The following is a 25,535-nucleotide window of genomic DNA, read 5'->3' as shown; positions in this document are numbered from 1 at the left end:
TATAAGGGGTATGGACACCAAGGGGAGAGGAGGGGTGGGATGGATTGGGAGATTGGGATTGATGTATGTACGCTGCTATATATGAAGTAGTTGGCTGGTGAGTGCCTACTGTATAGCACAGGGGGAAAAAAACAGGTACAATCTGTTTGCAGGATATATATTAATTTTTAAAATGCATTCCAATATACGTTAAGTGCAGACAAATACTGTTTGATTCCACTTATACGAGGTACCTAGAATAGTCAAATTCATAGAGTCAGGAAGTACACTGGTAGATGCCAGGGGCCTGGGGGTGAGGGGGGGTTGTGGAAGGGGAGAATGGGGAGTTAGTGTTTGAAGGGGACATAGTTTCAGTTTAGGAAGGTGAAAAATTCGGGAGATGGATGATGATGAGAGTTGCACAACAATGTGAATGTACTTCGAGCTGCTGAACTGTACAGTTAAATATGGTTAAAATAGTATGTTTTATATTATGTGACTTTTACCACAATAAAAAGACATTAAAAAAAAGAAAATATAAGGGGATAATATGTTTCAGAGTTAGGGGACTATTTTAGATACAGTGATCAGCGAAGGCTGTTCTGAGGAGGTAATATCTGAGTTAAAACCCAAATGGGGCTTCCCTGGTGGCGCAGTGGTTGAGAATCTGCCTGCCAATGCAGGGGACACGGGTTCGAGCCCTGGTCTGGGAAGATCCCACATGCCGCGGAGCAACTAGGCCCGTGAGCCACAACTACTGAGCCTGCGCATCTGGAGCCTGTGCTCCGCAACAAGAGAGGTCGTGACAGTGAGAGGCCCACACACCGCGATGAAGAGTGGACCCCGCTCACCGCAACTAGAGAAAGCCCTCGCACAGAAACGAAGACCCAACACAGCCAAAAATAAAGAAAGAAAAAAGATTTCATTTAAAAAAAAAAAAAAAAAAACCCAAATGAAGAGAAGGTACAAACCACATGAAGACCTCGGAGAGGAGTACTCAAGACAGAAGGTCAGCACATGAGAAGGCCCTGAGCTTGCAGCAAGCTTGCTGCATTACAGTAGGGGTAGGTAAAATATGGTCCAGGGACCAGATTCGGCCTGCCTTCTTTATTTGTATAGCTCAAAAGCTAAGAATGGCTTTTACATTTTTAAAAAATGGTTGGAAAAAAAAAATTTCATGACGCATGAAAATTATACAAAATTCTAATTTCAGTGATCATAAATAAAAATTTTTTGGAACACATCTCATTCATTTATATATTTTCCATGGCTGGTTTCATACGTCATTGGCAAAGCCAAGTAGTTGCAACAGAGGTTGTGTGTCCTGTAAAACTTAAAACATTTATTATCTGGCTCTTCGCGAAAAAGTTTACAGACCGCTATATTAGAGGAACAGGAAGAAATACCTTCCCAGGCTTGAGAGAACCTTGAATTTCTTTAATGATATCTGATTCTTTTGACTGTAAATAACAGAAAACCTGTTTCCAGTTGACGTATGTAACACAGAGGATTAGCGATAGCCATAAACTCTTTGGTACTTTTCCCATCAAGAGGTAGAGGCTATGTCATCTCTTTTTGAAGCTGGGTGGGCTTTGTGCCTGCTCGGACCCACAGTACATGATAGAAATGATCCTGTGCCAGTGCAGGCTTGGGCCTGAAGAGCCTGGCATCTTCTACTTTCTGCCTCTTACAACACTTTTGGAGCCCTGCATCTCGTGCAAGAAGTCTGACCACCTTGGATGGCCACGCAGGAAAGTCCACATGGACATGCTCTGGTTGAAGGTTCCAGCTGAACCTGAACTTCGAGCCATCAACACCAAGATGCCAAATATGAGGGAAGCCATCCTAGACTCTTCAGATAGGCCATCGGCCAGCTGAACACCACTGAGTGACCTCAGTTGATGCTACATGGAACCGAAGATTCACCTCCTTGGCTTCCTGGCCCACAAAACTGTGAACTGTAATAAAATGGGTGCTGTTGTAAGCCACTCCATTTTGGGATAATTGTTTCACAGCGATAGATGACCAAAACAAACAATACAGAAATTTTATTACCTCACGTAATAAGAAGTTCAGGGGTAGATTAGGGTCCATCCACAACATATCCTGGCTCTGCTTTCCTGAAATTCCTTGGCCTCTGCTCTCTGCTTTGAGTTGGTTTCCTTGTTAGGCTGGCAGATGGCTGCAGCAGTTCCTGGAGTCTCCTTCAAACGTGACAATGTCTAGAGGAAGAAGAAAGATGGTTCTTAGGAGAAAGAATACACAGATGGATCAGGATCTGCCCTGGAATTAGGGATGGAGTCTCCTCCTCTGAGCCACTAGGGAAAGGATGGACACTTGATCAAAACTGGTGGAAGAACGGTAGGAAGGAAGGAAGTAGATATTGGGTCAGCAACCCACTGTGTTCAAGGTATCTTTCTTCTTCCTATTATTCATTTATTCATCCATCCAGAGTATTTTAGGTTGAACCATATGAATGTTTTTTTAATAAGTCAAACATAAATAACAATAATTTCGAATGGTTAAAGTTAATATTTAGCAAACCTATACTATAGTGGTAGGCATAGAGCTAGATGTTAGAGCTACTGCAATTAAATGGTGCTAAGTTTAAGGAAAGGAAAGAACAGGGCCAGCTATATAATCAGCAAAACTCAGTCAAAATGAAAATGGAGAGCCCCTTGTTCAAAAATTATGAAGAATTTCAAGATGGCAACAGCAGAGCATTAAACTAAGCGTGGAGTCCTTCTAAGTACAGGGCCCTGTAGGTTTGCCCAGGTTGCACGGCCAAGAAACTGGCCCCGGAAAAGAACAGGTGCCCACAAGAGAGAACAGCAGGGGGCCTAGTTAGATTAGGGGGACCAGGAAGGAGGACGATCTTTAAGCAAGGATCTGGAGGATGGATATGAGTAGCCAGGTGAAAAGTGGAGGAATGCAGATTCCCAGCAGAAGAATAGCGTTCCTCCTTCTCCTCCATGTTCCAAGTTGGTTAAGAGACTTAGGTTGGCCTGTCATCAGTTGTGATGAGACAAAAAGATAAAGGTAACAGATCCCCTTCCTGTCTGTGCCAGCTCAGGCTTTTTTCCCAACCCTTTTCTGTGCTCCAGATCTTAGCACTTGGGTAATCTACCCACATAATCTGATCCTTCTCCTGCAGCACCACAGATAGTCAGGACAGCCCCAGAGGGGCCCCAGCCCTCTGTCTCCGGTGCTCGATTGCAAGTGCTTCCTGGGACAACAGCCTAACCTCCTGATCCAGTTGGCCTAGGCTCGTCATAAACAAGGAAGAATCCTCCCTGTCCTCACATTCCCCAAACCCCAAACCATGAAGATAGCTAACACTCACTGGACCTCAAACATTTTTATCAACAAACCTGAATCTTTTCCCTAAAATCACTTTCTTCCATTTTTAGTTCTATAATGTTCCTCTTCTATACTGGAGCCTGTGGAGACTTGGTGTAGTGGGCCTCCAAGTTGGTTGTAAACAGAATCAGATGAGACGCTTATTAAAAATACAGAGGCACCAGCCCCATGCCAAACCCAGCTCCTCTATTTTTAACAAGTTCCACAGGTAATCCTGAGACACTGCCAGGTCTCTGAACCATTGCTTTAGCAAGCTGGACAGAATAAGGAAGAAATTCCCATATGGCTGGTAGGAGTCAGAACGTTTCATTTCTGTTGTTACATGTGACCCCTCAGGCAAACTACTTTCATTCAGGGCCTCAGTTTCCCCATTAAGTCATGTGGTGATGATCCCTCCATAACATATCTTCCCCAGAGGCTCTCTGTGTCGTAAAACTCTTGTTGCCTTTCCATAATCTAGTCCCCCTTGTGGTGGCAGCACCTCAGTTTCTCCTGGGACTAACAACCCCTCTCCCACTGCAGGTAGGCTTGGTGGGAATACCAATCAAGGTGCTCCTATGCCCCCTGGCTGACCTGTAGGCCCAAGACCTAAGTTTGGCCAACCAGACTTTCTCTCCCAGGGAATTAAATCTTGGGACAAATGAAGCAGAGACTGAAAATAAATTAAGTTGATTCATCTGGTAGGGGTGACCAAGGACCCTGCTCCCTGAGCTATTCTGGTTCCTGTGCTTTCAGAAACCTGGTTCGCCAGCTTTTCCTTGGCATCTATGAGCAACCCCATACCCTTCTAATAAGTTCTTTCTTTTTTTTGGTTAAATGAGCCACAGTTGGTTCTGTTGCTTGCCACCAAGGAATCCTGTTTCTTAGAATTGAGATCTTTGATAGTGCTCTATATGATAATGATGTCATAGCTTCCATTCTTATAAAGCCATTATGAATAATCCTTTTTTAACTAAAGTGACCATTCTATGGGAAGTCGAGTTTATTTTAATAATGACATCTTTGTTCCAGTAATGACAGTAAAACCTCCTCAATAAGATAAGAGATTATTCACTGTCTTGCTGAAATATCTTAAATGCAAACAGGCTTTGGGTAAACACTCTTTATCTAAACGAGGTTCATTGTTCTGGACCTCAGGGAAGGAAAAGAAAAGAGAAAAAGGAAAAGAGCTTGGTTTCCATTTAAACCATCTCTCCTTCAGCTGCATCTCAACCTTTACACACAAATTTAAGAAAAGGCCTACACTTTAAGTACTTAAAAGAAGGCTGGAAATTGCATCCAAATATGCATTTTAAGGCATAACTACCACAGAGGAAACAGCTTTAGCGGTTTAGTGGTTGAACCCTTTCCTCTCAGCAGCCTCTATTTTATTTCTACCCCATCTCATTGTTACAGTTATTACTATCTCTTGCCTTTGTTGACATCTTCATTATTATGATTCTAGCTAACAGTTATTGAGCACTTCCTGTGAACCAGGCATGATGCTGGATGTTTTACATGCATTACCTCATTTAATCCTTGTAACGGCCCTTCATAGTTATATTATTATCCCCATTTTACAGAGGGGAAAACTGAATTCAGTAAGGTTAAACAATAGGGCTAGTGGGCAATAGAATCACTTAATCATTTATTATCTGTGTGTCCCTATCTGTCCCCAAGCCTTCCTTCCACTGTGCCCTATTGCCTTAAATGGAAGGTGCCTGCTTAGTCCAAAGCATCATTGGAAAGAGTATTAAATGAGGCACTGCATCTCAAATACAATGGCAATTGAACTCACTGTTTGTGTCATGTTCTATTTCCTGACTATAAAGTACTGGAAGATAGGAACTATGTTTTGTCCAACACGGTTTCACCACACATGTCTAGCATGGAGGAAGTGCTCAAAAAATTATTGTGGAACCAACAACTATTTTGTAGGGTCTTCAGACCTAGGGACCAGCATGGGGTTAGGAGAAAGAAGGGCTAGTGTCAAGAAGCTCCTTCCCAGGAAATATAAAATTCAGGTACCCCTAGAAGATTCAGCCAATGTAAAAGTTTGGTTAAGCCTTTAAACAGCATCAGATGATTCTGAACTTGGGACCCTTGGAAGCTCTTTCTCTTCCATCTTTTAGGCACAGTCATGCTTCGGCTTGAGTTTATGAGTTTTTTTTTTCTAAAAATCTGAAAGGGGAAGTATAAGCTAAAGGCTGAAGTATCAATCATACTTTTTCCAGGGCTGGTTAGCGCACAAAATGCTCAAATCCAGCTATCATGCTCTCTGTTGAGGACTGGGAGCGTAATGTTATTTTATTACTTTCAGAACTAGAGCTGATCTTTGGTAGATATAAGACCCATTTATATCCTTTTGTGCCTCAGTTCCTCAAATGTGGAAAACAGCCAAATAAGGAAATAAACAACCAACTAAAATTTCCCACCAAGTCTATACGGTGCCCTCAGTAGAGTCTTGTTCATTCCCTGCTATTACTTCAGAGTTTGGCCTTTGGATTCAGGCCTTTGGCTGGGCCCTGTACCAGCCGAGTGACCTTGGGCAGAACACTGTAAGCTCCCAAAGCTTCAGCAGTCTTGCCTGTTGTTGGGAGAATGATAATGTGATAATGTGTACAGAATGATTTGCCCAGTGCAAGGCACGTGATAGGTAGGCAGTAAACTGTGACTTAGGAATAGTGATATCTCTGCTGGCTCCACTTACACATTTCATTCAAAACAGTCCAGAACTCCAGTGTGTGCTCTTGGTGTTTTAAGTGGCAGGTGTGATCTGAAGTCATCCTTCAACCATGTAGATTACTTTCTCAACTTCTAAATTATGAGCAGAATTAATTGGGAATAAGGCAATGAAGCTACATGGACATATTTATCATAACACTTCTGTCCTGAACTTTCCCTTGGAAAAGTTTCAATAAACTAAATCTATTACCCTTACAAAGATTGCTTTGATCATTTCTCAAGGAAAATAACCATTGGTATTGCACAAACCTTATCTGTTTTATGGCCCAAACTTTCTGTTTCTATTTCAAGGCTCAAATGTGAGGCATGGAACAGGTTTGATTTTGAACATTGTGCAAAGATGAAACATTACTGCCTTCTCAAAAGGGACTCTTAATGGGCATTTCAAAACTCCTATCCTCCCTCATTTTCATTAGATCACTGGTCAGTCCTTGAAAATTTCAAGCCAGATGATTTCAAAGGTTCAAGAAACCCACTAGATCACACTGGCTACAGGTAGGCCCATTTGAGTGGGAAAAATCCTAACACAGGGACGAGAGAACTCTTTTCTAAAGTTAGGTGTGGTTACCTGGACCTACTTGAGCTACTGAAATGCGGGCAGTACTCTTTAAGAATCAGAACATGATTTTATATGTCCCCCTTCTCCCTGCCAGGGTCAGCTGAGATTGATCTGGATGTGTAGTGTGAGCAAAACAACCTTTTGTTGTTTGAAGCCACAGAGATTTTACGACCACTGGATTCTAGAGCATAACCTAGCTTATCCCAACTGACGCAGCAAAGATCTAAATGCAGGTGACATGGAAAACAGGCATACTCGTGGTGCCATGCTTAAATCCTCTCATCTTGGTCAACAATTAATTTCCAGAAGCTAGTGGTTTGGTGGGATGGAGAAATGAAGCTCTGAAAATCAGTCAATGTCAGAAGAGTTTTAACAGACCAGCGGAAAGATTCAAAGAGACCTTTCCAAAAGAGATCAAAGAGATTTCTCTGCCATCGTGAGAGTGAGAAACACAATTCCTAAATCTGGAATTCTCATTTATCTGTAGACTAGTCCACTGACATCCTCGAGAGAACCCAGAGCAGGCTGTCTCTCCCTCATCCTCTGGCACTGCCCAGGGGAGGTGGACAGCTGGGACCGACCTCAAACTGAGAACACGTTTGGATATATCATCCAGGCTAAGTAACCCGCACTCTAAGGAGTTCATAATAGAGAAAGGGCTCAGGGTGATACCAATCTTGTACATGTCCTCGATTCCCAAGCCAGCCTCTCCATGAAGGAATCAGTAACCTTCCATGTATTTTCTTCTCATTGTTGGAATCAATAACATTATTTATTATTTTAATTAAAAATGCACCCAGGGTTTCCCTGGTGGCGCAGTGGTTGAGAGTCTGCCTGCCAATGCAGGGGACATGGGTTCGAGCCCTGGTCTGGGAAGATCCCACATGCCGAGGAGCAGCTAAGCCCATGAGCCACAACTACTGAGCCTGCGCGTCTGGAGCCTGTGCTCCGCAACAAGAGAGGCCGCGACAGTGAGAGGCCCGCGCACCGCGATGAAGAGTGGCCCCCGCTCGCCACAACTGGAGAAAGCCCTCGCACAGAAACGAAGACCAAACACACCCAAAAATAAATAAATAAATTTATTAAAAAAAAAAAATGCACCCAATCTAAATCTCACTAGTAATAATAATGATGATCATTTGTTGAGTGCTTTCAATGTGGCACTCAACAAGCACTTTACTTTCATTGTTTTATTTAATCCTCACAACAACTCGATTAGGTAGGAACTATTATCTCCTCTTCTACAAATGCAAAAAACAAACTTTAGAACAGTCAAATAACTTTATAGAAAGTTGGCCAGCCTAGAAATGGGAAAACTTATACAAACCCAGAAGCTGTTCTCTTAGACAAGGTACCCTTTACTCCCCCTCCTGGCCATAGTGTTAGATCTCAATTTCCACACCCAAGATGGAAAACCCTGGAGTTTTCCTTGTCTTCGTTTTGTTGCCAGTGACCTGATTATATCATTTCTGGTCCTGAACCAACGTTGCTCCAGTATATTCCCCAGGAGAACCAGGCCCTCAACACCTGCTTAGTTTCTTCCTGGCTTTGCAAAGAAGAGCCTGGGAAATTAACCTAAGAATAAAGCAAAACAAAAAGATCCAAGGGGAAAAAAAAAAAACCTCACAAAGAGAGAGAAGTTATTTTCCACTTTGATAATTCTGTGTGACTAACTAGTAACTGTGGAAGAGAAAAGGGATCTGTGGGCTTGTTTGAGAGCCTCAGGCGGAAATAGATACTGTGAGACCAAGAAGGGGGCGGAACCAGAGGCTGCAGCCAGGAAACAAAGGACAGGAAACAGGATTTCTTTTTTTCCTACGCCCAGAACAAAGCTGACGTGAAGTTTGGCAGGAAGAGGGACCACCATTTCATACTTCTGGTGGAAAAAGTACTAAGTGCTCAAAACTGAAGATATTTGGGAAGGCATGAGTCATGGAGGAGTGATGATACATAATCTTCTCTTTCTGAGAACAGTCGTTTAATATTCCTACTCAGGGGCTTCCCTGGTGGCGCAGTGGTTGAGAATCTGCCTGCTAATGCAGGGGACACGGGTTCGAGCCCTGGTCTGGGAGGATCCCACATGCCGCGGAGCAACTAGGCCCGTGAGCCACAACTACTGAGCCTGCGCGTCTGGAGCCTGTGCTCCGCAACAAGAGAGGCCATGATAGTGAGAGGCCCGCGCACCGCGATGAAGAGTGGCCCCCGCTTGCCACAACTAGAGGAAGCCCTCGCACAGAAACGAAGACCCAACACAGCCAAAGAAAAATAATAATAATAAATTAAATAAATAAATAAATAATAATTAAAGGTGCTAATAATTAAAAAAAATATATATTCCTACTCAGCATACTTTTATTGTTTGACTACAGTCCTCGTGCCTTTCATTGGAAGCCAGATAAGGGCTAGAATCCTCTCACCTTGCTCATGATGGGATGCTCAACCTGGAGAGCTAAGCTCTTTCCTACTCCCCTTCTTTCTCTCTCTCCCTTATTGCTGGTCTCTCTTCCTGCAATGCCTCTCCCACTGCTGTTAGTACAGGATACCCTTCTTCATTTTTAGATATTAGCTTAGATGTTACTTCCTCAAAGGAGCTTTCTCCAACCTTTATTCTGTAGCAGAGATTGCTAGTTGCCTATCCAGGATTCATTCTCCCTTCTTTCTTGTTAGGTGCAGCCTTCTGATTTTGTTGGTGGTGAAGTTCCCAGTAAAACACTACGTTTCCCAGCCTCCCTTGCAACTGGGGGTGGCCACGTGACACAGTTTAAGCCAATGAGGTGTGAACAGAAGCTGTTAAGATTGTACCTCTGGAACATTTCCCTAAAAGGGAGGCCAATTCAACCAGCAAGCAAGCTAGCCCTGTTTGCATTTGACCCTTCCTGCTCCTGGACCTCCATCATGACGAACAGCACTCCAGCAGCCTTCTGCTCAGCATGAGGTCAAGGACAATACTCTGATGATGGCAGAAAGTTAGAAGGAACCTAACACTCTGATGACACTGAAGAGCTGCTACCAACCCTGGTCTATTTACTTTCAGACTTCTCATCCTCCAATGGGAAGAAACAAACCCTAAATTGTTTAAGCTACTGTTCATTGGATTTCTGTTACTCCTAGCTGAATAAAACCTCCACTGATAATCCTCACATGAGTAAATAAGTACTTTCTTGATTTCTCTCTCAAAACATACTGTCCGTTTCCTTCACAGAACTTCAGCTTTACAATTACTTGTTTGATTAATAGTCTATAAGCTCCAGGAAGTCTGGGACTCATTCTCCTTTGCTCGCTGTTATATTCCCAGCACCTAGAAATCTGGACTAGATTTTGGGGGTGACCATTGAATTCCATTGTTAATCGGCCCCACCAATGACTGAAAAAACAGTCTGAATGTCAAGAAAGCACACAGGAGTCCTTCAAAGTAACTGCACTAATGTTGGAGTCTCTGAAGAGACAAAGTAGAAAATAAGCCGAGCATCTAGATCAACAACAAAGCAGAATAAACTTGCCCTTTTAACCCAAGCTGTCTTGTTATTTCATCGCCTGGACTAAGTTTTTGCAGGAGACAATGGCACAGCTTTTATACAGAGGGTTCAGTTAAATGAGAGCACAAATGATAAAGCTGTGAGAATTTTGGAATTATTAACCATGGTCACTATGGTGATGATACTACTATTTGGTGAACATCTCCTTCAACTATTCTCTCAAAGTAATTATTTACATTTATAACCAATTTCTCTGCTTAATAACACCCAGGCTTTTAGCATATTGACTTTCCTCTATGGGAGGACATTATCCAAATAAAACTTTGTCTCATGTTTACTTGTGTGTGTTGGAAAGAGCCATTACTACTAGAAACTGTTTAGACTTCGTTCAATTTCTTTTTTCCTGGAAAATATTTTCAAATTGTTGCTTTGGTAGAAACATGTTACCTGGATAAATATTTGTCAAAGTGTGGTCACACTTCTTCCCACTCAGGATTTAATAAATTTGCATAGACAGTGCACAGTCATGCAGAGCACACATGCAAACCTCAGCTGGGGAGTGTAAACTTGACCATGGACTCCTGATTTGCAAGCAACCCCTGACTGAGTTTGGGTTCCCCCAGAAGCAGACCTGGATTTGAGAGCAACTAGTTGATGTGGGAGGTAAAGGTGATAGAGGGAAGGAAAGCAGCCAACAAGGGGTGTGCTGGTCAGTCAGCAACTAAAGCAAGTGACTGGAACTGAACCCTACAGAGAAACTCTAAGAAACAGTATAAAAGCCATGCCTCAGAAGTAGCCCACCAGAGGGGTGAGGGAGCTATGGTACTTTTATACCAATTTCCATCATCATTGGTTGAGGCTGCTCTCAGGGATGTGAATTCCCTGAGAGCCCACAGAGCAGGGCAGAGGCATGGGTGGCCTGCTATGGTCCTGGACAAAGCCCTCAAGTACACAGGTGCAGATCCTGGCAGTCAGAAAGGTCTAGAGCACAAGGAAGAAGTAAGGTCTAAAGGGCAATGAACCTGTGCTACAGCCTCCTTCAAGTAAAGCTCAGACATCAATATCCTATTTCGTAGGTGATATAGGAGAAGTCTTTGGATGGCAAATGGACAAACTTTTTTTTTAATAGTTATAAATTAGGTTTAAAGTTCCCTTTTACTTAATGCATGAGATGTTGCTTTTCCATTTGTGAAAGTGATGTAATAAATAAATTGTAAAAGAAATCAAGTAAAACCAAAGTGATCCATGGATTTAAAGAAGAATAGTGAAAAAAACAATTATACAGATGGTATACCAATACGCAAAGGTAATGAGGAAATGACTGAAGTTTGGGAAATACCGATGAGTATTTTACAGGTAGTGACACAGAAGCATACAGCTAGGCCACTAAGTGTTTAATAAATGTCTATTGTGTACCCAGCACTCTTCTAGAAATATAAGAGACTTACAAGGCATGGAACCTGCATCAGGGATTTTACCAGTGGTAGCAGTGGTAGTAGTAATGGTTAGCATTTAGTGAGAGCTTATGCTTACCCTCTCCTTGCTTGCCTTCCTCTGGGAAGCTGTATCAGCTTTCATAAAATACATGAAACAATTAAGGGCTGTCTATGCAGAGAATGAGGGCCAGACTTTGCTAGAGGATGGTTTCATTCAGTTTTTTTTTTTTTTGGCTGCATTGGGTCTTTTCTGCTGCGCCCGGGCTTTCTCTAGTTGTGGCAAGCGGGGGCTACTCTTAGTTGCGGTGTGCGGGTTTCTCATTACAGTGGCTTCTCTTGTTGCACAGCATGGGCTCTAGGCAAGCAGGCTTCAGTAGTTGCAGCACGCAGGCTCAGTAGTTGTGGCACGCGGGCTTAGTTGCTCTGCGCCATGTGGGATCTTCCCGGACCAGGGCTCGAACCCATGGCCCCTGCACTGGCAGGCAGATCCTTAACCACTGTGCCACCAGGGAAGTCCCTCATTAAGATTTCAAAGAAGAGAAAAGAAGCCTTCGTGGTAGCCTGAGCAAAGACAGAGAGAAGCATCCTGGCCCATCAGCGGTCACAGTCAGAGAACAAGAAGGCACAGCCTTGGATTCTGTATCCACTGACCTATTTCCTACCCCACAAGCTACAGAGCTGGACTCAGCAGCTGGGAGCAGGAAGGATGGAGAGGAAGCTAGCTGCAACGACGCTGCCAAGCAGCCCCCAAAAATGTGCCGTCTCGAGAGGCAGCCTTACTGTGTAAGAAGACATAAAATCCAGACGGCAATTTTTGGATTTTTAACTCCCTATACAGAAGTCACATTTTCCAGTACATCCTAATTCTATTTAGTGTGTGTATGTGTGTGTGTGATGGCCAAATATCATTAACAAAAGGGAGGAAAATGAAGAAAGTCATTAGGCTAGGACGGGCTAGGCAGCTGCACCAGCTCTGTGCTCTTGGGGGGAAGGTACAGTGGGCAAGAGGCTTTGCTGGGCTACATCGAAGTGTTGTGTGGCCTCCGGGGACCGTCACACATGTGTAGGCACAGATCTGGACTGACAGCAACATCACATTCAATCGAGTCCTAGTCCGACCCAGAAAGCCACAGACTTGCTACAGAAAATGCTTGAATGGTTGACTCGGAAAACAAGGTGCTTATTTGCATTCAGACTTGAATTTGCATGTTGTTTATTTCACTTAGGTGCAGAGAAGGGAACTGCACTCTATGCTCACATAGCCCCACATCCTTCTAATTTCAAATTGGCTTCATTAGCCAAGCCTAAAACAACCCACCACGGCGCAGGAAGGAGTGAGAGGTTTAATCAAGAGGGCATATTGGAATCAGATAGCCTGCGTCTGAATGCTGGCCCCGCCACTCACTCTAGTATGAGCCCTGGGGGAAATGTGCTTACTTTTCCAGAGCTTTTCTTCTTCTGTAAAACGGGGACAAAACCAATACCCACTTCATAGGTTGCCATGAGAAATTAAATGAAGCAAATTTTTAGCTTGGTGCCTGACTCACAGTAAGTGCTTAAGAAATGCATGATTACAACTAAGTATGCCTGATTTTTATTGTAGCAATCTTCATTCTACCTTTGATGTCCTTCCCCACTGCAGAACATCAAAGGATACTATTAAATGAATTAAACAAGGAGGCCATTCGACTGAGATGGTTCTAATGCCATGATGTGACGGCCTACGTAAGCAAACCAAAATCTAAGCCTGGAAGTACCTCAAGCTTACGAAATCAAAACCTAAGGACAACCAATCACAAACAGCCAACTAGGCTTTAAGCTACAGCCAATCAAAGAACTTCTTTTCTTTGCTTCCACATTTTCTCTCCGTAAGTCTCTCCCTAGCCCCTGTCAGAGGAGCGCTCCTAACCACTTCTGGATGGGCCCTGCCTGATCTGAAATGATTTTTGCTCAAATAAACTCTCAAAAATTTTAATATGGCTCCATTTATATTTTAACAGTACAAAGAGGAACTGACACAGAAATGGGGCAAGATTTGACCAAATCCATACCTTATAAGGAGATAAAGGAAGAGAGAAGAGGAGGATGAATGAGTAAGGCTCTGAAACACGAAACAGGAATGGAAGATGGAGAAGAGAAAGAGCCCAGCATAAGAATACACGTCTACCCATAAGCACAAATTCATTTGACTGTGACAGAGGATAACATTTAAAATAACTTGGCAGGAAACTTCATGTGTTTATTCCTAAATAAAAAGAGGAGAATTAACATGTCTACTGGAAGGGGGACAGAAAGCCATGCTGCTGTAGTATCAAAGCACTGAGGCAGCCATGTGGCCAGAGAACACTGCTTCCGCTGCTTTATTGCAGGAGCCCTGGTCTCCCCGGTACCACGCAGACAGCTTCTTCATGCTTTTCTGCTCCCACTTAGGCCCCCATACAAACTGTCCTCCACCCAGCAGCCAAAGTTATCTTTTAAAACTATAAGTCAGATTATGTTACTGCTCTGCTTCAAATCTTCTCTTAGCACTTCCCGCTGGAATTCAAGTCAAATCCACTCTCCCAGCCATGGCCTGAAAGGTCACGATCTGGCCTCCCGTTGCTTCTCCGGCCCCCTTTTGCACCATCATCCTGCTGCAGGGCTGTTCCGTCCACCTGGACCGCCCCTGCCCGCATCTGTGCCTGGCTGGCTTCCTAGCATGTGAGGCTCTGCTCAGACCTCACCTTCCTGGAGAGGCCTTCCACAACCACCCAACCAACTGTTCATCCTCCCGCCCCATTCTCTATTCTATCACTTTCTAGCATGGTACCACTGGGCAAAATCACCGTCTATGTGTGTTCATACACTTATCACCTGACTCCTCCTCCCTGCACCAGGATTGAGCTTCTGGAGAGAGGAAACTTGTTCACGAATGAATCTCAGGGACTAGAGTGGCACCTGGCACACGGAAAAGATTTCTTGAATAAAGAAGTCAATAAATGTGCATTTCAGTCTCTTAAACCCTCCGCTCTCCCCACCGCCCCGCCATCGGGGAATCTGTGATGTGGAGCTATATGCAGAAGCTGCCTGAAGCCAGCCTGCCCTTCTCTTTCATGAAGATCTTACCACGTTGAAGAGCAGATGGTAGGGGACTCAGGGGGCTGGAAGGGTGAGCGGCCTGGCTTTGATGGGGAGAGGAGGAGCAGGACCGCAGGTTGGGGAGTGATGAGGCCCTGGAGACATTCCCTGGGGTCACCTGGAGACCTGGGGGTTGCAGGATGGGGTGGGGGGAGAGCTTTGTGGTAGGCTCCTGGAGACAGGTGTGAAGGCTGGCCCTGTGCCCTAGAGGCATGGAAGTGTAGGGTCCGCAGACGTCAAATGCTCACCTGAACCTGGACAAGACGCATGCATCAGTCCTTGTGTCCCCTATCGGCATCTCCCTCACATCCGGGCACCCTGTGAAACCCGGAATAATAACCGACACTGAGTCTCCTGAAAGTCTGATGGAATGGGGGCTTAGAGTTGGATTTCATTTGATTTTTTAAAAATTAGGAAGCGATGGGACATTTCAGATGCATGTGAGTTCTGGAAACACTCCACTTGTTGCTCCAATACCTACTAAAGAAATACCCACACTTACAGCAACCTTCATTTATTAAGACTTTAGAATGCCAGGCCTGGCTTGGGCACTTTTTGACCCTTACTCCCCTTAAACCTCAAAACAAGGCTATGAGGGAGGTGCTATTATTATCTATTATCTATCTATCTATCTACCATCATTATCTAGTTGTCACTATCTATTAATAGCTATCATTATTATTTATCATTACTACCTATCATTTTCTATTATCTATTTAATCTATCATCTATCTATCTATCTATCCATCTACTAACAGATTTAGAAGCTGAGGTCCAGAGATGCTTGGCAGCCAGCTTCAGGTCCCTCTGGGGTACGTGGCAGAGTATGGGGCTCCCTGCTCCTCACCACCCAGAGGCGGCTCCACTTTGAGGTCAGTCCCCTTGAGACCTGCACCCCTGCCCTTACCCCCTCTGCCTACGAGGCTTGTGAACTCCTGACCAAAAGCTAATCCTCTGGCTAGGGCTTTCTGCATCAGTTCTTTGTCTTGCTTCTGGAAACAAGCAAGAGCGGGCTGCCTGCCTGTCTGTGGATGAGAACAGTCCCCGAGTCTGCTCTCCGGGTGGAACAAGGTGTTCAGTCCCGCACGTCTGCAGGGCAAGGGAAGGGGGTGGGGGATTGCTTTCCTCTACAGGTTTGGGCTGGGATAATTTTCACCCTGAAGAGGTTACAACACGAAAGCACTGAGGTGGAGTGAGCTGGCCCGAGTCCTCCCCTCCCCCAGCACCTGCTGGAGGCACCAAAGGCGACAGAAACACTGTCTGATCTTAGGAGTTCCTCCCTACCCACTGCATGATATTAAAGGTTGTTTTCTTGCCTCAAAGACACAAAGGTCTCTTCCTAGAATACCTGGAGGCAGGTGAAGTGGGCAAATACCACATAGAAAGAAATATGATCACTTGCACCTTTCTAGCAAGGAACAGCAATCTATTACGCAGTGTATCTTTTTTTTTTTTTTAAATCATTGGGGCTTCCCATCTGCTGCCCTAACCACACTCCTCACTGCACCCCCAGTGCAGCCCTACAGCCCAGGGTTTTTCCTGGATGGAGGAAAGATCCAGGAAAATGAGTTCATAAGGGAGCATTTGAGATTTAATCACTTCCTTCTTGGGAAGTGAGGGCAGGATGGGGATGAGGGTGAGGAATAGCATTTAAAAAGAGGAGCCTAGAGAAGATTATGTTTTGGACAAAGGAATGACTCCAGTGATGGAAGTTCAGACACAAAGGCAGGGCAGGAAATAGCTGGGACCCCATCACATCACAACGCAAGTCTCTGGCTGGGGCCAGAGGGATCGGCTTGGCTGTTGAGGGAGCTTCCCCATCCCAGCTTTTTTTGGGCCTGACCAGTAAATCCTAGAGAAGACTCTCCAAGGATGCCATATGTGCCCCACTCTGTCTCTGCCCGCCTCTCCACAATCCCATGTGCTACCAGTTTTTATTTGTGAAACTAGGCCTGCGCCCAGGGCCAGTGAGGAGGGGTGGGGGCAGCCCAGGACGGGCTGAGCTTCTAGGGCAGAAGTGGCCTCAATGTCAGATACTTGGCAGTTCAGGGTAATTACATATTCTCACCAGGCTCAGTTAACAGGCTTAGTCAATGGAGTTCTTGGTAGTCGGGGCACTTGTGGACTGGGGGCCATCAAAAGGCTGCTCAGTATCCTATTGTACAGCACAGGGAACTCTACTCCATACTCTGTAATGGCCTATATGGGAAACGAATCTAAAAAAGAAGTGGATATATGTATACGTATAACTGATTCACTGCTGTACATCTGAAACTAACACAACATTGTAAGTCAACTATACCCCAATAAAAATTTTTTTAAAAAAGGCTGCTCAGCCCTGCTGCTGCTTCCAGAAGCTGGGGAGGGGTTGGGTGTGGAGTTGACTGACAGCCCCTCTGAATCCTCCCCAGGGTTGGTGCCCAGGCACTTTCCAGAGCCACTCCCAGCAATGACTGAGCATGGTGGGGTCCTAGCCCACGACTCTAACTCTGGCTGAAGGACCCTCCATTGGCCTGGCTGAAGCTTTCTTAGAACCACACTGTGGTCTGAGTCTCATTCCTAACAATCATCCTTCCCCAGGTCTCCTTAAACAGCTATCAGACCAGCAGAACAGTCTGAAGATACTCCCTGCCCAATTCTGCTCCCTCCCTTTTCCGCAAATAATCTCTTGCACTTCATCACATCTTGGCATCTGCTTCTCAGAGAACCCAAACTAGCACAGGAATGGTTGAGAAGGCAGGCAGAAAGATGGAGCTTGGGGCCTGCCTCACTCACCACCAGGAAGGCTGAGGACATCATCCTGAGTAGAACAGGGGGCACAGAGAATCACTGGCACAAGGTGGCAGCCTAGTGGCTGAGTTTCACTGGTGGTGGCCTGGGGAGGTGTCCTGGGGGAAGGGAACAGCCTGACAGGTCGAGGAATTTGAATGATACTGGGGGGAGGGTTAGTATCTACAAGAAGGGCAGAGTTAGCTGGTTATTGCTAAGTTGTCTTGAAGGGCAGCCAGGGAAGAGAAACCCAGGGTCCTTAAAAAACAGTTAAACAAACAGTTAAAGGCTAAGTGTGAGAGCCAGAGGGTTTATTTGGTAGTTTACAACGAGGCCCTTATTTCCTGCAGTAGAAAAGCTAACAGAGCCGAGGAACTGAAGCAGGACTTGATTGTCTGAGTTTCAGAGTTCCAGAGGCATTCAAAAGCTCAGCCTAGACTAGCTGTTGTGCTAAGGTCAAACCCTGGCTGGAAAATCTGGCCCCTGAAATGGTGGGATGGGGACACCTGGACAGATGCTCTAGGAGGTGCCTCCGCAGAGGTAGCTCACCTCTTCCTAGTAAGAGTTAGCACTTCCCTGTGCTGGATGGTCTTGCAGAGGCTTCTCCCCACAAAGCCTCTCGGGAGCTGCGCTCACCTTTCGCTAATAAGGATTAAATTCCAGGATGTGCTGGGCCTGATAAGGGAGGAAAGAGGCTGTACGATGAGAGCTGTAAGACTTAGCTAGCATGTGCCAGCAGGAGCTGGAGACCTCAGGGATTCGATTGGAGGGTTCCTGACCAAAGGGTAAGAACATGGGACTCTAAATATTTTGACTTGGAGATACTTTCTTGGTACATGGGAGTTAATACTTCCTGTCCAGTACCCCAGGGGTCAAGGCAAACTTACTGCTAGGGTAGCTATAGTAGGCAGCCTCCAAGAGGGCCCCCATGCCCCCTGCCTCCTGGTACTCATGCCCCTGTGCAATCCCTTCCCTACAGGCTGGACTACAGGCTGGACTTATGACTCACTTCTACCAAGTAGACTATGGCAGAAGTGATGGGATGGTACTTCCATGATTAGGTTGGCTTAAGTCTTAGCCTTTCTCTCTCTCCTTCCAGTTCTCTTTCTCCTTTCTTCCTGAACACACACTTTTTCTTTCTCTCACAGAGTCCAGCCACCATGTAAAGATGTCCAGACTGTCTTGCAGGAGAAGCCACATGGAGAAGGGAGGTCCTGGAGGATGAGAGGTCATGTGGAAGAGAACCACGACATCCCAGCCAGCACCAACTGCCAGCCACGGGAGTGAGTCTTCTTGGGAGAAGCCCCTCCATTGCCAACCGAGGCTTCAGACGATGCAGCCCCGGCTGACACCTTGACTGCAACCTCATGAGCGCCCCTGAGCCAGAACCATTCAGCTAAGCCACTTCCGACCTGACCCATAACAACTGTGAAATAATGTATATTTGTTGTTTGAAGCCACCAAGTTTTAGGGGGTTTGTTCCATAGTAAGAGACAACAAATCCAATAGCTCTTAGGAGGCTGGAGAGAGTGAGTGAGCCACGCTGAACAAAGTGGAAATGCCTGATTTGCTCTAAAAGACAGGAGAGGGAGGAGTAAAGAAGCTGAATGCTGGAGTGGATCCATTATGTGAGGCCAGCGGATCACAGGATACTGTTCCATGGGAGGGTCCAGATGACACACCATTAACTAAGACCATCAGGACCTTATTAACTCAGCGTCACTATGAAGTTTAGTGGTGGCTCTCCTCTGCAGGCCAGAGGGGCAGTCACAGAGCTGGGCTTGCTAATATCCATGGGGATGACCCCTCATTCTCAAGTAACAGAAGCCAGATAGCAATCATCAGAAGCCAGCTCTGCTGGCTTTCATCGTGACCACTGGCAAGTTTGGAGGGGCAGCCAAGGGAGACGGACCTACAGGGGGTTGTGGAGATTGTTGACAGAGCAAGGCATTCCTAGATGCAGAATAGGTGGGCATCTCAGAGTGACACCATTTATAAAAACAACAACAAAGCAAGAGTGGAGGAGCAGGAGACGGGGGGCAACTGGCCCAATAAAGAGTCATGGTCCCTCACTCAGTTTCCGGATCAAGTCAGTTTTCAGATCCAGAACCTGCTGGTTGAAGAGGTAGATGGGTCCTTAACAGAAAGGACCCAGCAACACCATGGCAAGTATACACTAGAACATTTACTCAGGTTATTGTACACTAAGAAAATGGGAATATCCAGATATTTAAGAGACCCTTGGGCATATCTGAAGTGACAATGATAACCAGAGACACAAAGCATTACCATGGTCCCCCTATAGAGTAGTGGCTTGTAGGGATCAGGTTATAAATGGAATCACGGTATAACGTCTGGCTCATGGTAGGTCCACTGGCTCTGTGAAACCACCCAGTGATAATTTCCCCCATCCCCGAGTGTAAAATTGGGATTGATAAGTTCAGCAGTTGGTATGATACTTGTATTGGGTCCTTGGCCTATGGCATAGGAGCTATCATAGTGAAGAAGGTCAAACGGAAACCTCTGAAGGTGCCCCCTCCTTCCTGGCCAAGAATGTAAATAAAAAATACTATCAATACATCCTGGATGGATGGAAAAGATTAATATCACCATTAAAAACTTAAAGGATACAGGGATGGTGGTCCCTCTTGTATCTTCACTTAATTTGCCAGTTAGAGCCCTGCAGAGACCAGATGGATCTGGAAAATGACTGTAGATTATTGCACCTCAACCAATTAGTAGCCCTGATTACAGCTACTCTGCTGGAAGTGGTATTTTTATTCTAGAAGATTAATAAGGCCTAAAGTACATGGTATGCAGCTCTTGATTTGGTAAATGCATTTTCTATTTTTGTTAGAAAAGAAGATCAGAAACAGTTCACATTATCATAAAACTGACACTTATTTAGTTTTGCTTCCATGCTCTTATAACTCTCTCACCTTCTGTAATAATAAAGTCCAAAGAGATCTGGACCACCTGGACATCCCATGGAACTAATATTACACTGATTCATTACATTGATGGCATACGGCTGATAAGACAGGAAGAGCCAGAGCAGGATGGGCAAGACACTGGAAGACTTAGGAAGACGAGTGCATCACACAGAGCAGGATACGAATGCTGTGAAGATTCAGGGACCAGCCATAGCCACTGTGAAGTTTTTAGGGGTCCAATGGTCAGAGATGTATCAGAACCTCCCCTCTAAAGTAACAGACAAATTGCTGACAGACCCAGTGGGAGAATCATGATGCAGTTCCAGGATTCCAAGGCAGGGCCGAGCAATCCACAGCAGACGAGCATACACCTTTGGAGAAACAACTCGTGCTGTGTTGCTGGGTCCCAGTAGAGACAGTCTACAACTGCCTATTATGAGCTGGGGTCTGTCAGATCCACCAAGTCACAGAGTTGGGTGGGCCCAGCAGCAGTACAATGTAAGTTGGAAATGGTGTATTTGGGACCAAGCTGCATGGATCCAGACTCCCAAGTCACCTATCACAGTTGCACAAGCATCCCTTCTCCAGCTTACACCTATGCCATGTTGGGTGTCCTTAAGATCAGCTGCAGGCAGAGGAAGGAGGCCTAGCTGGCTTTATAGATGAGTTGGCCTGGTTGCCAGGTACAAGGCAAAAATGGATGGCGGCTGCAATATAGCCACATTCAAGGGTGGTCTTGAATGGATGAGAAGGAGACAGAAAATCTTCTCAATAGGTACAGCTGCAAGTGATGCATGTGGTCACCCATTTTGTGTGAAAGCAAAAGTAATCTGAGGTGAGAATATATAGAGATTTATGGGCTGAAACCATCAGGTCATCTGATCAGCATCATGGAAGAAAAAGGGCTCCTTATTGGAATGGGAGAGGCTCCTGGAGTGCACCTGGCCTGAAAGGAGAGAACTGAGACACTGCCTAACAAATGAACAAGAAATCTGAATTTTCTGTTGCCACCTTGGAAAGAGATGAACACTCCAAAACTGACAGAAGAAGAAAAGTGGGAGTGGGGTTCTTCTTACTCTCCCTTGCTGGTGTCTTCTCACATCTTGGACCTGTGAATGATGGGCAAGTCCTTGGATTCTTCCATTCCTTTAATTCCTTATTAAACTAACGTCTTAGAGGATGTCATGGAGTCTTGTGGCTTAAAGTAACATCTGTATGCCGATGGCTCCCAAATTTATATGTCAGTTCACCAAAATTAAAAACTTTGTCCCTCAAAGAACATCATCAAGAAAGGAAAAGACTACCCACAGAATAGAGAATAATATTTGTAAATCATATTTCAGAGAGAAACTTGTATCCAGAATACACAAGGAACTCTTAGAACCCAAAAATAAAAGGACAAATAATCCAATTAAAAATGGGCAAAGAATAAAAAAAAAATGAAATAATGCCACTTGCAGCAACATGGATGGACCTAGAGATTGTCATAATGAGTGAAGTAAGTCAAATAGAGAAAGACAAATATTGTATGGTATCACTTATATGCGGAATCTAAAAAGAAATGATACAAATGAACGTATTTACAGAACAGAAACAGACTCACAGACTTAGAGAATGAATTTATGGTTACCGGGGCCGGGTGGGGGGTGGGGGGAAGGGTGGAGGGAAGGGATAGTTAGGGAGTCTGGGATTGACATGTACACACTGCTATATTTAAAAAGGATAACCAACAAGGGTCTACTGTATAGCACAGGGAACTCTGCTCAATGTTATGTGGCAGCTTGGATGGGAGGGGAGTCTCTGGGAGAATGGATACGTGTATATGCATGGCTGAGGTGCTTTGCTGTGCACCTGAAACCATCACAACATTGTTAATCGGCTAAACTCCAATATAAAATAAAACGTTTTTTAAAATGGGCAAAGAATTTGAATAGGTATTTTTCTAAAAATGATACACAAGTGACCAATAAGCACATGAAAAAATGCTCAACACCATTAATCTTCTGGGAACTGCAAATCAAAACTCAATGAGATACCACTTCACGCCCACTAGGATGGCTATAATCAAAAAGACAGACAACAACAAGTGTTATTGAGTATCTGGAGAAATTGGAAGCCTCATACATTGCTGGTGAGAATTTAAATTGGTAGTTTAGAAAACAGCTTTAAAGTTCCTCAAAAAATTAAACATAGAGTTACCCTATGACCTAGGATTCCACTCCAAAGTATATACTCAAAAGAACTAAAACATGTGTTCACACAAAAACATGTACATGAAATGTTCATAGCAGCATTATTCATAATAGCCAAAAAGCGGAAACAACCCAATTATCCATCAACTGATAAAGGGATAAACAAATTATGGCATATCCATACAATGGAATATTATTCAGTCATAATAATGAAATACTGATACTGATGGATGGACCTTGAAACCATCATGCTCAGTGAAAGAAGCCAGACACAAAAGGCCATAAGTTATATGATTTCATTTTTATGAAATGTCCAGAATAGGCAAATCTATATAGAGAGGAAGTAGATTACTGATTGCCAAGGGCTTGAGGGGACAGAGTACTGGGCAGTGACTGCTAATGGGTATGGGGTTTCTTTTGGGATGATAAAAATGTTCTGAAATTAGACAGTGGTGATGTTTGCACAATCATGTAAATATACTAAAATCTACCAAACTGTTTACTTTAGAAGGGTGAATTTTATGGTATGTGAATTAGCTCTCAATAAAGCGGTTATAAAAAAAGAAAAAAAAACATACAACTGAGAAAGAATAATGATATGTCAGTAAGCCCTGACCTCTCCCCTGAACTCCAAATTGTTATATCCTATGACTACCTGACACTTCTGCTTGGACACCTAATGGGCATCTCAAACTTAACATGTCCCAAACTGAACTCTCAGCATCTCCCCAGATTTGCTCTTCCCCCAGTTTTCTCCATCTCATGCCAACCCCATGCTTCCGGTTGCCTGGGCCAAAAAATTTGGAGCCATCCTTGACTCCTGTCCTTCTTTGCACCCTCCATCCAATCCATCAATGAATCTTATTCTACCCTTAGAATATTTTTGGAATCTGATTACTTCTCACATTTACACATCTATCACTCTGGTCCAAACCACCATCATCTCTTGCTAGCCCCCTAACTGGTCTCCCCAATTCTATCCTTGCCCCATGTGAGCTGAACTGTGCTCCCTCCAAATTTATGTGTTGAAGCTTTAACCCCCAATACCACAGAATGTGGCTACATTTGGAGACAGAGCCCTGAAAGAGGTGATTAGGGTGGGCTCTAATCCACTCTGACCCATGTCCTTACAAGAGAAGGAAATGGGGACCCACAGAGAAACACCAGGAATACACATGCACAGAGAAAAACCACATGAGTACACATGGAAAAGGCAGTCTGCACCCCAAGGAAAGAGGTCTCGGAAAAAACTACACCTGCTGACATCTTGATCTTGGACTTCCAGCCTCCAGAACTGTAAGAAAACACATTTCTGTTGTTTAAGGTGCCTAGTCAGTCTGTGGTATTTTGTTATTGTAATCTTAGTCAACTAGCAAAACACCTCTCTACAACCCATTTTTCACACATCAGCCTGAGAGATCTGGTAGAATCATATCACCTCTCTGCTCAACATTCTCATTTGCTGCCAATTTCACTCAGAGTAAGAGTCACACTCCTCACGTGGCCTGGAAGGTCCCATTCTCCTTCTGCCCTCATCACCTCCCAGGGCTCAGGTTGCACAACTCCTTAGGGGATCCCGTACGTCCTACCTTCCTTCCCCCTCACTGTGCTCCAGCCCCTCTGATTGCTCGGAAGTTCCTCGGACACACCAATTGCCCTTACATGTCAGGGCCTTTGCACGTGCTGCCCTCTGTGCTCAAAGCACTCTCCCCCCACATCCACGTGGTTCTCCTCCTCACTCTTAAGGCTGCCGCTCAAACATCATTCCCTAAGAGGACGTCCCTAACTGTTCTATCTAAAATAGATAGACCTCTGTACACGGTTTCATTTCTCTTTTAGCACTCAGCAGCGCCTGATATATTACCATCATATGTTTCACTGTTTCCTTGCATATTGTTTATTTCTCTCAACTGGCAAGTAAGCTCCTGGAAGACAGGGACTTAATTTTGTTCATATGGCTCTATCCTCAGTGCCTGGGACAGTGCCTGGCACAGAGAAGCTCAATAAAGAGTAGATTATTTTTAACAAAGGAAAGGGTGAAGGAATTGAGGATATTTGGGTCATCTTTAAGATTGATCACTTTTTTCCTTGCTAGAAAGCTTGGAACCAATCTGGGTGCCGTCTTTAGTAAGTATAGTCGAGAATGCACGCAAGAACTTGGTTTTGTCTGTTTCCCTTCCTTTGTTTTCCCTTTGTTTTATCCCTTTAACTGAGCTATATCGTGTGCATTTTGGCAAGTGCCTTAGTTTCTGAAATGACATTGAGTATAATGAAATGAACTAAGAATACATTTTTAAAATGTCTCCAGTTTCTGGTCTTCCGGGATGGCTGTTTGACGTCTGGCTGTCCTGACGGTGGGGAAGGACACTGGAGTGCTCCCAGCCCAAATCACTGGACATGGGGTACCCTGGCCTCAGGAGATCCTGCGGGAACTCTTCTGAAGTTCTATGAATTCTCCCAGGGACCATGAGCTGCAGCAGAAGAAAAGGGGACCTCTTGAAGGCCTGATGGTTAAAGAGTGTGGAAAAACTGTGATTTGGGGGAGAAAAGTGCATCTTCTCAGCCTATGAGATGTCAGGCTAAACTTGAAAGGAGAGCCTTTAAATTTGCCCACCCCGAAGGGCGCAAGGGCAGTTTCTGGGTTAACTGCCTGGGTTCCAGCAAACACGGGGACAGAGCTACCATTGTCTGGTCTGCCAGGTTCCTAGAGAATGCTCTGCACTGGCTGTCATAGACTCATAGGGCTCACACTGACCACGGGCACAGGAAACACGGGGTGAAGGCTCCCCAAACGCTGCATAGACACGAGGACTGCGCCCTCTGTTCCCTGGAGGTCGGACCTTGCAGGTTGAGGCCAGAGCTCTGACCTCTGGGGTCCAAGTTCCTAATCTCTCTGCTCACACAGTCCTGCCCCCAGCCTGTGGGCAGAGGGAAAAGCCACTCAGGTCTGGAAGCAGCAGCGGCTTCCTCTCCCAGAGGAGGCTGCCAGC

The 25,535-nt window shown here is 44.9% G+C and overlaps 1 long non-coding RNA gene across 1 annotated transcript in view; it reads right to left on the bottom strand.

The window, feature by feature from the left end:
* Window positions 1-25,535, bottom strand: part of LOC132362601 (uncharacterized) — a 354,028-nt gene that overhangs the window by 5,608 nt on the left and 322,885 nt on the right. The window contains exon 10 of the long non-coding RNA XR_009502404.1: window positions 2,035-2,201. This is a non-coding gene — a long non-coding RNA (uncharacterized LOC132362601). The remainder of the gene's footprint in view (window positions 1-2,034; window positions 2,202-25,535) is intronic.

This window comes from Balaenoptera ricei, chromosome 3 (genome assembly GCF_028023285.1).
Source record: "Balaenoptera ricei isolate mBalRic1 chromosome 3, mBalRic1.hap2, whole genome shotgun sequence".
Taxonomy (NCBI): domain Eukaryota; kingdom Metazoa; phylum Chordata; class Mammalia; order Artiodactyla; family Balaenopteridae; genus Balaenoptera; species Balaenoptera ricei.
Note: the sequence above shows the minus strand (reverse complement) of the source record. Positions and strands in the feature narration are given on the sequence as shown.